The sequence below is a fragment of the Mesoplodon bidens genome, assembly GCF_964165515.1.
Source record: "Mesoplodon bidens genome assembly, chromosome: 1".
Classification (NCBI taxonomy): Eukaryota; Metazoa; Chordata; class Mammalia; order Artiodactyla; family Ziphiidae; genus Mesoplodon; species Mesoplodon bidens.
The window spans coordinates 40,209,559-40,222,213 of record NC_138176.1 but is presented as its reverse complement, the minus strand read 5'-3'; the positions used below and the strand labels follow the sequence as shown (position 1 = coordinate 40,222,213).

General features: G+C 44.0%; 1 protein-coding gene across 4 annotated transcripts in view; it reads right to left on the bottom strand.

Moving 5' to 3' along the window:
• Positions 1–12,655, bottom strand: part of SGMS1 (sphingomyelin synthase 1) — a 292,102-nt gene that overhangs the window by 258,495 nt on the left and 20,952 nt on the right. For all 4 annotated transcript variants that reach the window (XM_081223542.1, XM_081223545.1, XM_081223543.1 and 1 more), the window contains exon 2: positions 327–420. The gene's annotated coding sequence lies outside the window, so the exon portion shown is untranslated. The remainder of the gene's footprint in view (positions 1–326; positions 421–12,655) is intronic.

The following is a 12,655-nucleotide window of genomic DNA, read 5'->3' as shown; positions in this document are numbered from 1 at the left end:
GCACAGGGGGCTTCCCTGGTGGCGCAGCGGTTGAGAATCTGCCTGCCAATGCAGGGGACACGGGTTCGAGCCCTGGTCTGGGAAGATCCCACATGCCGCGGAGCAACTAGGCCCGTGAGCCACAACTACTGAGCCTGCACGCCTGGAGCCTGTGCTCCGCAACAAGAGAGGCCGCAACAGTGAGAGGCACGCGCACCGCGATGAAGAGTGGCCCCTGCTCGCCGCAACTAGAGAAAGACCTCGCATAGAAACGAAGACCCAACACAACCAAAAAAATAAAATAATTAATTTAAAAAAAAAAAAGACGCACAGAAATCTTTACTCACCTTTCAAGTGGATGGCCGTCTTCTTTTTCCTAATCAAAAACGAATGGCTAAATATGCCCAGAGGCACATTTATGGATGTTCATGCTGCTCCGCCCTGCAAGAATAAGCAAAACAACACGTTACCACCAAAGGTTTTTATTAAGTTAATGCCATTTCAGTTGAGACAGTGTTCTTAATATATGTCAAGCTTGTAGGTTAAAATTCTGTTGATACTCTTTTTTAAGCAAGGAGAAAAGTGAAAAGAGAAAAAAATAATCCCATCACATACTGAATGTAGGGAACAACCACTGGCCTGACCCACTCGAGGAACTTCTGGAACAAAGGAATTCCTCAGTAAATTTCTTTTAATTCAGCTAAATTTCAGGGCAGTGATGTAGCCTAAACTTCCACTTGAACAAAAACTGGGGCTTCAAGGACCTGAGCTTGACTCTGACTTTGGATTCTGAGACTACACTTAGAAGGCACTCATGTTACCCTCACAGAACCACACCAGACATGCTGCTCCACTCGACTATAATACGTGCTCTAGGGCACAGTGGCCCGGGGGCATGATGGCCTCCACCACACCTCACCACACCTCACAGCCCTGTGAGGCAAGCGGTGTTTACTGATTCCATTTTCCAGAGGAGGCGGCTAAGTGTCAGAGATGATACAGAACATTCAACTAGAAAACATCAGACATAAAACTGCTACTTAGGTCTTCTGACCTCAAGCTCCAGGCTTATCTCACTAGGAAAGGAGAAAGCACAGTATTTATATCAGCTAGGAAGGGAACATAAATTCACAGGCCGTCCCCACGCTCCCTGCCCCATAACATGACACCCGCTTGAAAACCAACCTCAAAGCCAAACAGCCAAACAACACAGCCACATGTCATTGTGGGGAAGGGGCGGGGAGGGGAGGAGGGGCATGCACACGCTGCCATTTACTCCCTGAGAGTATATATTAATAATCATTCTTAATAGTACCAATAATACTATAATTATGATTACCAATTACTATAATGACTATTAGTCATTATACTTCCCTTTGAAACACAATAACCCTTAATGTATTTTTGACATTTTATATATATGTATTTCATTTTTCTCCCTTCTTTCTCAAGAAAGCACGCTATTGGCCAAAGAAAGTAAAACAAGGCTCACATGGCACCCAGGTAATTTTTATCACTGCCACACAAAAAGGCAATTACCACTCGCTGTTGAAGATTTTCCATTCATTTTTATAAAAGGCAAAATACAATAGAATATAATGGCACAGACACTGACTGCTCTGCCAATAAAGATGGAAACAGCATCAAAACTACCCTGCATGATGGCCTGAAGTGGCCCTTCATCTGCTGATCACCAAAATTCTGCACACAATGCGCAAAGGTTTAGAGGTCTTGATGTCTACCATGTGAAGGTGCTGGTGTACAAAAGTCTGAGGAAAGCTAGTCAGGGACCCATGCACCTGGCTTTTAGTCCTGTCTCCTCCGCTCACTAGCTTGATTAAAAATTGAGAAAACCTCTGGACTTCCCTGGTAGCGCAGTGGTTAAGAATCCACCTGCCAACACAGGGGACACGGCTTTGATCCCTGGTCCGGGAAGATCCCACATGCCGCGGAGCAACTAAGACCGCAACTACTGAGCCTGCGCTCTAGAGCCCGCGAGCCACAACTACTGAGCCTGCTGCGCCAACTACTGAAGCCTGCGTGCTCTAGGGCCCACATGCCACAACTACTGAGCCCGCGTGCCTAGAGCCCGTGCTCCGCAACAAGAGAAGCCACTGCAATGAGAAGTCCACGCACCACAACGAAGAGTAGCCCTCACTTGCCGCAACTAGAAAAAGCCTGTGAGCAGCAACGAAGACCAAACACACACAATAAAAATTTTTTTAATAAGAAAATAAAAATAAAAGTGCCTACCATGGTAGCCAGCCTCCCAGATGGCCCCCAATGACCCCTGCCTCTTGGCACTCAGGCTCTTGTGAAGTACCCCCAACACACAAACACACACACACACACACACACACACACACACTGAATAGGGCTGGCATGTGTGGCTAATAGGATATCGGGGAAAGGATGGGGTGTGACTTCAAAGGCCAGGTCCAAAGAGCAGCTTCCCTCTCACTGCCTTGGCAGGGAAACCCGCTGCCACGTCATGGTCATGAGGACACTCCAGTCGCCCTAGAGGGAGGCCCACATGGTGAGGACCGAGGCCTCCTGCAACAGCCAGGTGAGTAAGCCTTCTGAGAAGCAGATCCTCCAGGCCAGGCAAGCCTTCAGACGATGGCTGCTTCCACTGACATCCTGACTGCAGCTCTATGTGACCCTCCCCCGGTTAGAACCATCCAGCGAAGCTGCTCCTGGTTTCCTGACCCACACAGACATTGTTTGAGATGATGAAGGTTTATCACTTTTAAGCTACTAAGTTTTGAGGTAACTTGTTATGCAGTAATAACTAATATAATAACATATGTCAGCTTAAAGAATAATAAAATGAATCCCATGTATGTTAATACCCAGTTGGTGGTGCTGGGCTCTGTTTTGTCTTTTGTTTAAAACAAACAAACAAAAAAAAGGTCTGTGTACCCCTTCCTGTACCTCAACCCCTCCATTCTCCCCACCAGAGATAACCACAGGCCTGAATCTTGAGTCAATCCTTTCCTCCTTTGTATGGTTTTACCACATCTGTATTCTCAATATGTTGTTGTGTTCTGCCTGGCTTTAAGCCTAATACAAAGGAAACCAGGACTGTATGTATTCCAGACTCACCTCTGAAGATTTAGATTTTGAGATTCATCCCTGTTGACTCACGTGACTCTGGCTGATTTTTCACCACCATATAGTTCTCACTATGTGAACATACCCACAATTTACTGCTCTGTTCTACTGTTGAGGATCATCTGGGGATTTTTCAGTTTTTGCTATTATGAATAATGCTGCATTTAGATTCTAGTGCTCATCCCCCGGTGCACACAGCAAATTTCTCCAGGGCATATACCTAGGAGAAGAGAGCTGGGCTTGGGACCACATATGTTCAACTCTCCTCGGTAATGCCAGATCGTTTTCCAAAGTGGTTACGTACAATTGACTCTTCAGCCGCTTTTCCAGTCTCTCTCCAAATAAGAGGCATGCTTGTTTTGCTAATTACCAGCAAAGCTTTCAACCAACAAAAGGGAAAGCTTTTCCTATTTGCAGCATCACCGCTGCAAATAAACAGTACTCCAAAGTAGTGACCCAGACAGCTGGAACATATTAGTCACAGGACATCGGGACAGACTTCGGAATAAGGATGCAGACTCAGCCAGCACCACGCTGCCCACGGGTATCAGTCAAATTTGACTTGTAGGCCTACGCTCAATTCAGAGACTGCTGTCCTCCTGGTGGACGCACAGCTACGGTCCCCTCTTACTGCTGTCAACTTGAAGGGGAAAAAAGTTAATTCAAATGCAACCCAGCCAAATTCAAGATTAAAGAAGGGGAGTCAAATCATTTCAATGAAATAGGGTGTTGCTGTTGTTTTTTGAATGTAGAATTGGTTGTGTTTTTCATATATTCACCTAAAAAATGAGATTGTTGTTTACTATACCTAATTTTATGTGTAGTAATTCTACAAAAAACACTTAGGTATTCTCTAGACAAAAAAAATCCTTTTTAGATTTACTAATTCAATTTCTTAGGTGGAGATAGTAATTTTGTGATAATTTAATCTGTTTTTCTAGTAGAATCGTGGTAGCAAATATTTCTGTTGGCATTAGATACAAAAAATGTGAAATTCTTTCACTTTGGGCAAGAAGGAGAGAAGAAAGTTACTATAAATTTCAAGGAAGCTCGTTATCATGTCACTGAAAGAAACAATGGCACTAGATGACCAAGATGACCAAAATGGGGTTATTTCAACTCAATCTCTTGACAGTTCTTATTTGTCTCTTTACAATCGTTTATCCCTGTGAGGTAGGAACTATTGCTACACCCATTTCACAGATGGTGGAAACTGAGGCATAGAAAGCAATTAAGTTGTACACAGTCACACAGCTGATAAGTCACACAGCTGATAGAACAAGGATTTGAAACCAGTTTACTCCAGAATCCACATTCTTAACCACTACCCTAGGCAGCTTTTTCAGGCTCCCAAGACCAGCCAGAAGGCCCTGCAATGGTGACAAAATGGTGGAGACACCACTTGAACATTTTCTCTGACTTACAGTTCATGTTCTTTCTACAATGGGCCTTCTGGACAAAATAAAATTACCCGATCTCAGGGCTTGTGGTAGGCAAGTGCTGACCTTAGGTCTTGGAAACAGCCCCCATGAAAGAAACAGATGCCACAGTGGGAGAAGGTGTGCTGGCACTCAGCAGGCAGCAGCTGTCATGCCTCTGTGACAGGCAGATTGAGGCAGAGTGGGTTCCAATAAGAGCAGCGGGCACAGTCAGAGAACCAGGGCTCAACGCCACCTCCTTACAGGGTCACACTGGATAAGTCAAATGGCCTCTCCATACCATGTTTTGTAAAATGGAGCTATCTTTTATTTCAGACAGCTACTGTGAAAATTAAGGAGACTTAATACCTAACGTAGACCTGGAACATGGTAAGCGTTGGATACATGCTTAACAATTGAAAACGTGCTCTAGCTACCAAAGAGGAAAAAGCAGGGAGCCAATTTTAACCACACCCTTGCTTCCACAGACAAAGACTCTCATACTCCATAATGGATGATGACAATTTGTAAAAGGTCATCTTGGTACCATGATTATATATATTTTTTTACTCATATTATGATTTTCTCTTTCTGTCCCACCCTAAACAGAATAACCTTGTCAACTAGATCAACCCTTTATGGTATTAGTAAAAGTTAGACATTCTTACATAAACACTGAAGCTGGAATGGACTCAAAGTAAAACATGTGGCTCATTTAACTTTTCTGTTACTGACTTTAGAGAATCTTAAGCACTCATTTCAAATGCCAGCCCGTCTTCAAAGTATTTCCAGTTTCCTGGAAATCATCCCAAATTATCCGGCTAACAAAGAAAAAAAGCTTGGTTAAATGACTAGTAAATGACAAATGTAAAACATTCCAGCAACACTACACACACCATTGCTCTGAGAGATAAGGCCCCTCCCTAGTACCCCTTTTGCCATACCTCAGGTTAGGTATTCAAAGAAAGAAATGTGAATTTAGGAACACAGATTAGCTACCAGCAATCTCCATGGTAACTGGTCCTCTGCCTTTAGAGGAGGGATGAAGGAGTAACTGCAGCACTGTAGGTCTGCTTTTCAAAATTTGTCCAATCCCATCTCTTTCTCGACCAACTGATGCCAATTCATTAGTGAGCTGCACAGAGCAACCAGAGAAACATATTTCTTAAAAACAAAAGGCTGAATCTTGTGTTGGTCCTAATATTTGATGCAGAGTGGAGGAGGAGACCCGCCAAGGGGCAATTTTCCAGAGGAAGGTAGCCAACAAGGGGCAGAAACAGCCTCAGGACAGTATGAAATGTTTGAAGAGAACAATAGAAGCAGCCACTGCCAATGTTTCCATGGCCAGACCTTCTATGTTCTTCTTTAAAACCTCTGCTCAATCACCCTGAGAGAAAATACTGTGATATAGATCCTTATTTAACAGATAAGAAAATTGACTCAGCGATTAAATGACTTGCCCAAAGTCACAGAACTAGTCAATGGGTATAATAACTGGCTCATAGCATACAGTAGGTACTCAATAAATATCTGTTGAACATGGGGTCTTTATTCCTCCTCCATAAAAATAGAAGACACCACTTATCTCACAGGAGTTTTGTAGGAGTAAAATGAGACTATGTACATAAAGTTCCTAGCTCAGTGCCTTGACCTTGGAACATACTAGGGTACCTGGGAAACAATGTTGACACAGAAAGCTAGGCACAACAACCACATGGAATAGGGTTATGACAATGACCGTGGGTGAAGTAAACATCATAATGGACAGGAGATATACAGATATACCTAACAGGCAGAAGAACAGCAAATATGCACATGAAAAGATGTTCAACATCATTAATCATTAGAGAAATAAACGCAAATTAAAATCACAATGAGATACCATTACACATCTATCAAAATGGCTGAATTTTAAAAACTGGCAATATAAAATGCTGGCAAAAATGCAGAGCCACTAAGATTCTCACACAGTGCTGGTGTAATGAGTAAACAAACAGTGGTGGAATACTACTTAGTCATAAAAAGGGACAAACTATTGATACATACAACATGGATGAATCTCATGTATTATGCTAAATGAAAGAAGTCAGTCTCAAAGGGATATAGTCCATATAATCCCACTTACACGATTTTCTGGAAAAGGCAAAACTATAGTGACAGAGAACAGATCGGTGTGGCCAGGAGTCGGGGGAGGGGGAAAGTTTGACCACAAAAAGGCAGCACCAGGCAATTTGAGGGGTGATAGATTATTCTATATGCTGTTTATATGCATGTGTTAAAACTCACAGAACTATATGCTCCAAAACAGTGAATTTTACTGTTGGTAAATTTCTTTAATTATTAAAGAATAAAATTTTAAATCAGAGAAAGAATTGGTAGGTTGGTTTGTGGGGAACGAGGCGACATGTGAAGGTCAAATATCTCTGAAGTTCCTTGCTGAGGGAACAGTAATGGTACAGGAGACCGGGAAGAGTCGGTGAGTGAGGAGAAGTCCATGCAGAGGCTCTGAGATGTACAGACGGTCAAGAACCTTGGTTTCTAGCCTGATTTTGCCAAATGATAGCTGTGCGAAATTACACCAGTCACGTCTCCTCCCTGAGCTTTAATTTACTTAATTCTAACACGAGATAATGAAACAAATGATCTTTCCCCCCACCAACACTGCAAAGTCAATTTGTTTTTAAGCCACTGAGTCTGGGAAGACAGCAGGACAAACAAGTAGAAACACCCAGATATGGAAAACCCGCTATGTACCCACACAAATGCCGTCAGGGACCAAAATAAAGTGAAAACCACTGATGAGTGTAGATGGTAGAGTGATGGTGGGAGAAGTAGCCATTAGCAGGGAAGAGACAGGAGGAGACTGAGAATACCATTTCTTGTATAATAAAAGCCAAGAGAAGAGAGGTTTCATGCAGGCAGCGGGCAGAGGGGCTGGAATAACTCAGTGATCAAGAAGAATGAGGGCTGATAAAACAACAAAACTAGACAGATTTGCCAGAGGTCAACAGAGAGAGTAACCACCACCCCCCACCACAAAAAAGTAACCGAAAGACTACCATCCAAGACTTGCTTGCTGTCTGAACATATCTTGGTAGAGTCGTAATTGTTTTGCCCTTGCATTTTCAATCGCACTCTGCCTTCACCTTTGCTCTCAGGAGCCCAGAATTTAATTTAAACATGTAGGTGTGGTTTCCCTGCAACAGCCCACTTCAGAGGCTGCAATTTTCAAAATTTATAAATTCCTGGAAGCTAACAATGTGACTGCTGAATGCTAGCGAGCCATTTTCTTGTCCTGCATAAGTTTACGCAAAGACTCCACAATTCCAGAACGGAAAAAAAAAATTCATTTTAAAGGATTTCATAGAATGTAAAGAGTACAACTTAAGAAGGACTGAGCTTTTATTGTTGTCACTTTATTAGCTTGTGAAGCAGGAAAATTGTTTGAAGTCAATACTATTCCCAAACTGACCAGGTGAAATGTGGCAATTTCATCTCTGCCCAAAGCTGGCCCCAGAACACCACTTAATGGGCCTCAGCTATTTCAGCCAAATGAACCCAGTGACACTACCACTCTGAGCACTTAACCAGAACCGAAGGAAGATTAGGGAAATTAACAGTTAAAAAGTACACCTGCGAGGAAAATTAATACACAGAAAACTTTTTACACCACCTCTTCTGCCCATCTTCCTTTTCAATGGTGATAGGTGAAAACATCAATCTGATACAACCCAGTTCTGCCGGTTAAAAGAGCAGAAAGGGCAGACGACTTCAGCTCAAAGTCTGGTCTCTTCCGCCACTAGCAACTCACTAACTTTAGGCAAATTTCTTCGCTCCTTATCTCCCTGCATCTACAAAGCTGGGATTATCACATGCTCCCATCCAGCACTCAGGCTACCAGCCCCTCGCACCAGATGAGATCACATCTGTGGAGACAGTTAAGGAGAAGAATGCAAATAAAGGGACAAATATGAGGTGTCATTGCTGCCATCCTGTACGGGGGTTGGGGAGGTGGGGGCAGGTGAATACATTTCACATGCAGTCACATCCCAACTGCCTCTTTCAAGTCAACCATATGCTTCTCTTCCATCACAGCTGGGCTGTTGAGCAGATGCTGGAATGGATACAGACAGAAAGGTGGGAAGGAAGAACGCTTCTGTTACCCAGCTTCAGTCTTCCTGGTTTCAGGAAGATAAAAAAGTAATTTCTTATCCGTGTATATCCTACTAATCTTTTTCGAGAGTCTCCTATGTGTCAGACACCAGGCTAGGCAAGAAGAAGCATGAGATTTTTTTTTTTTTTAACAAAACAGGTTGTGCCCTCAAGCGCGTTCACTCTGGAAACAGCTAAGTGGCCCATCCCAACCCAGTGCGCTTGGTGGAATAACAGAGGCAGGTGTCGGGGGGAAAGCCCAGCCCAGACCGCTGGGTGGCTTAGGAAGGCGGTGTTCCTCACAGAGGAGGTGATATTTGAGTTGAGTCTTGAAACATGAGAGTAAACAAGATGAGCCAAGCAGAGGAAAGGTCTTCTAAGTGGGCAGAAGGCATGGAAGCAGGACCCACTAGGGAAGGGAAAAAGCAAGTGAGGATGACAAGGGACAAACAGTGGAGACTCATGCTCAAATGATGCTCAGGCTTTCTCCTAAGGGCAACGGGAACCACGGACACATTTAAGCAGGGACTCACGTGGTCATCCTTGCAGCTGAGGTAAAGGGCTAGGACAGCAGTTGGGAGAATGCAATAAAGACAGGGCAGAAGGTGGAGAGCTGTACATACAGGAATCCAGGCAGGAAGCAATGGGGACCTGGGACTGTGGATGAATACAATAGATAATAAAGAGGTAAAATGACCTTGCTTTGGCGACTGGAGGGACACAGGGGTAAAGGAGAAGGAATTGTCGGTGCCTCCCTGGTTCTGGTCTTGATGACTTAGAAGAGGATGGTCTTCTCACAAGGTATTAGAGGAGTGCAGATTTGGCGGGCAAGCTGAGTTCCCTTTGTACTGTCACTCTGTATGTGACTTCACGTACATGAGGTCACTCTGTACATTTGTGACCAACCAAAACGTCACATTTCTCATCATTTAGCTGCCTATTTCGAATGCCCACAGGCAAGATGACTTCTTAAAACAGAATGTAATGTCTGGGCAAGAACTCAATTAGGTAAAGACGCAGACATAGAGAATGGACTTGAGGACACGGGGAGGGGGAAGGGTAAGCTGGGACGAAGTGAGAGAGTGGCATGGACATATATACACTACCAAATGTAAAATAGATTGCTAGTGGGAAGCAGCCGCATAGCACAGGGAGATCAGCTCAGTGCTTTGTGACCACCTAGAGGGGTGGGATAGGGAGGGTGGGAGGGAGACGCAAGAGGGAGGAGATATGGGGATGTATGTATATGTATAGCTGATTCACTTTGTTATACAGCAGAAACTAACACACCATTGTAAAGCAATTATACTCCAATAACGATGTTAAAAAAAAAAAAAAAGAACTCAATTCAGTGCTCTTACCTTCAGTAGCCAAATTGAGAATGGCCCTCACATCAGGACTGAAGCTCAGAGAGGTTAAGTGGCTTACCTCAGGCCACACAGCCAGAAAAAGAGGGGACTAAACTTCCATCCAGGATGGTATGCTTCCAGAAGGTCGGTTTTTCATCTAATATGCTATGCTGCCCCATTAAGGGCCTAGTACTATTAGTTATATGTAATAAGAGCTCAATAGTCTTGTTCTGTGGTCGCTTTATTCTTCTTTTGCTACTCCTTTCCAATAACAGAGTCCAGGCCACCCTGAACTACCTAGTTCCAATCCCTGGAATTGCTGCCACTGCTGAGCTCTGGCTCAACTGTCCTGTCAGCTTAGAAAGGCCAGCCCCATCTCTGCTTCTTAAAGTTCATTCCAACAGTTATTTCTGATAACCAGCCACTCTGTGGCTCTGCAAATGCAGGGAGAATGTTCTGGTTTCTAAAGGAGCTATTTCTGAATTCATCTGTCCTATCTTACATCATGGCACAAAAATTCCTCGAGGGCAGTCCTGAGTTTACGCACATTTGTATCACTGGCTGAACCTAGCATGATACTTTTCCCTCCTCAGTGGCTTGCTATCCTATCCGTGACAGTGTTACCTCTGGGAAGAAGGGAGGGCAAGGCCCTGGAGAAGGAGGCACAGTGTTTATTTGGAGCTTGCCCCTCACCCAGCACTGTCCTAAGCACCAGACAGCAAGGTCCCTGAACTTACAGTCCAGTGGAGATGGGATATTTGTTTCAAAAATAATAATAACATATATATACCAAAACACATCAAACACAAACATGTGATAAAACTGAGGGTTGGGTATATATGTTCGCTAGATTATTCTCTATATTTCTAAATGTTCAAATTATTTTCATAATAAAAACATTTAAAAATGAGAAAAAATAAATGTAAAGTCTCTACTCCCTGAGGAGGGAACTGGCTAGTTGGACTGATTCATTTACAAAGATTCTAGACAGAGAAAAGTCTTACTGTAACCTATTTTGGTTTTTTTTGGGGGGGGGTTGTGTTTTTTTTTTTTTTGCGGTACGCGGGCCTCTCACTGTTGTGGCCTCTCCTGTTGCGGAGCACAGGCTCTGGACGTGCAGGCTCAGCGGCCATGGCTCACGGGCCCAGCCGCTCCGCGGCACGTGGGATCTTCCCGGACCTGGGGCACGAACCCATGTCCCCTGCATCGGCAGGCGGACTCTCAACCACTGCTGGGTGGCTCCAACCCTTGCCACCCCGCCTCCAAGAAAGGGAAGTGTCCCCTTGCACAAACCTGTACAGACCGGGCTGCTCAGCAAGCAGACTGAGGGCTGAACCTCAAGGAAATTCACACATACGGATCAGGCAGAGGTACCAGGGAAGGAGTCAGAGAAGGAACTCTTGGCAAAATAAGAGAACCAGAAGTGTAGGGAGTCCCAAAGACCCAAAGAGGGAAAAGGAAGTGAAAGAAGGGGGCTCCACGACAGTCAAGAAGGAACATGAAGAAGCTTTCGATGTCAGAGGGTCAGAAGTAAGGTGAGAACGGCCATCTCAGTGGAATGATCAGGGAAGATTCAGATAAAAAGGGGCTCAGCAGAGGATGGAAGATACACACAGGCACGCTGAGTATAAATAGCCTCCAGACATTTGCTCGTATTCCTCTTTTGATCATAACCTCCGAGAGAGTGGAGCCCACTCTCCGCTAGCGCCCGCAGCAGCAGTAAAGACACAGATCACTTGGTATCGCAGTCCATCAGGGGAACACAGGCAGGAGCCCCGCACCTCTGCCACATCCCCACCACCACCTGCTCTGGCCCGTGCAGAACCACCACTGTGACTTACCAGAGGGCCACGGTACAGCAGATTCTGCACCTCAGAAAACAGCAGGCCCACTCGGCCTCCAGGTGCATAATGTAAAGCAGACTTCAGCTGTAAACTGGCAACTGTTTGCCTAGATACCTGACGCAGTGCCAGATTAGTTAGCTACACTCAAAATTTTAATGATACAAAAGACCCCAATTATCTTTTTTCCCAGAGACACATCCCTAATTATATCTTGCATTCTGAATAAAAAAATTTATTCAGATAGTATTACAGTTATTCTTTGAAGCAGAATATTTGAGTGATGGCCAAAAGTGACTAACTAAATATATAAATTGTATGACTGAGGATCAAACATGTCCGTTATTTTGTTCCAGAGGAGGACACCTATTTAAATCAAGGACTTTTTAAAATCTACTCCACAACTCTACAAGTCTATATACATACATACATATCAGTAGAAAGATCCAGAGAGATGCCAAAAATTGATTAAACAAAGAGAAAGATCATACAGCAAGAAAACAGACCTTTAGTATAAAACTATAACCCATACTGCTGTCAGTAAACTCATGGACAGGCCTCCACTGCAGATATGTCAGGTGCCTTGAAAACATGTGGGCAGCATAAGCAAACAGACCTGACTGGCCTTGTTTAAACCACAGTTAATCATATTCGATTCTTATCTAGTCTGTAAAGGTACAAAACATTTCACTTCTCTTACCACAAAAGAGAAAGCTAACCTCAGTTTCCCACATGTTCAGAAAAAAGTACCTCAGACGTCGCTGCAGTATGACCATGCACCACTAAGCCAAGGGACCACCGC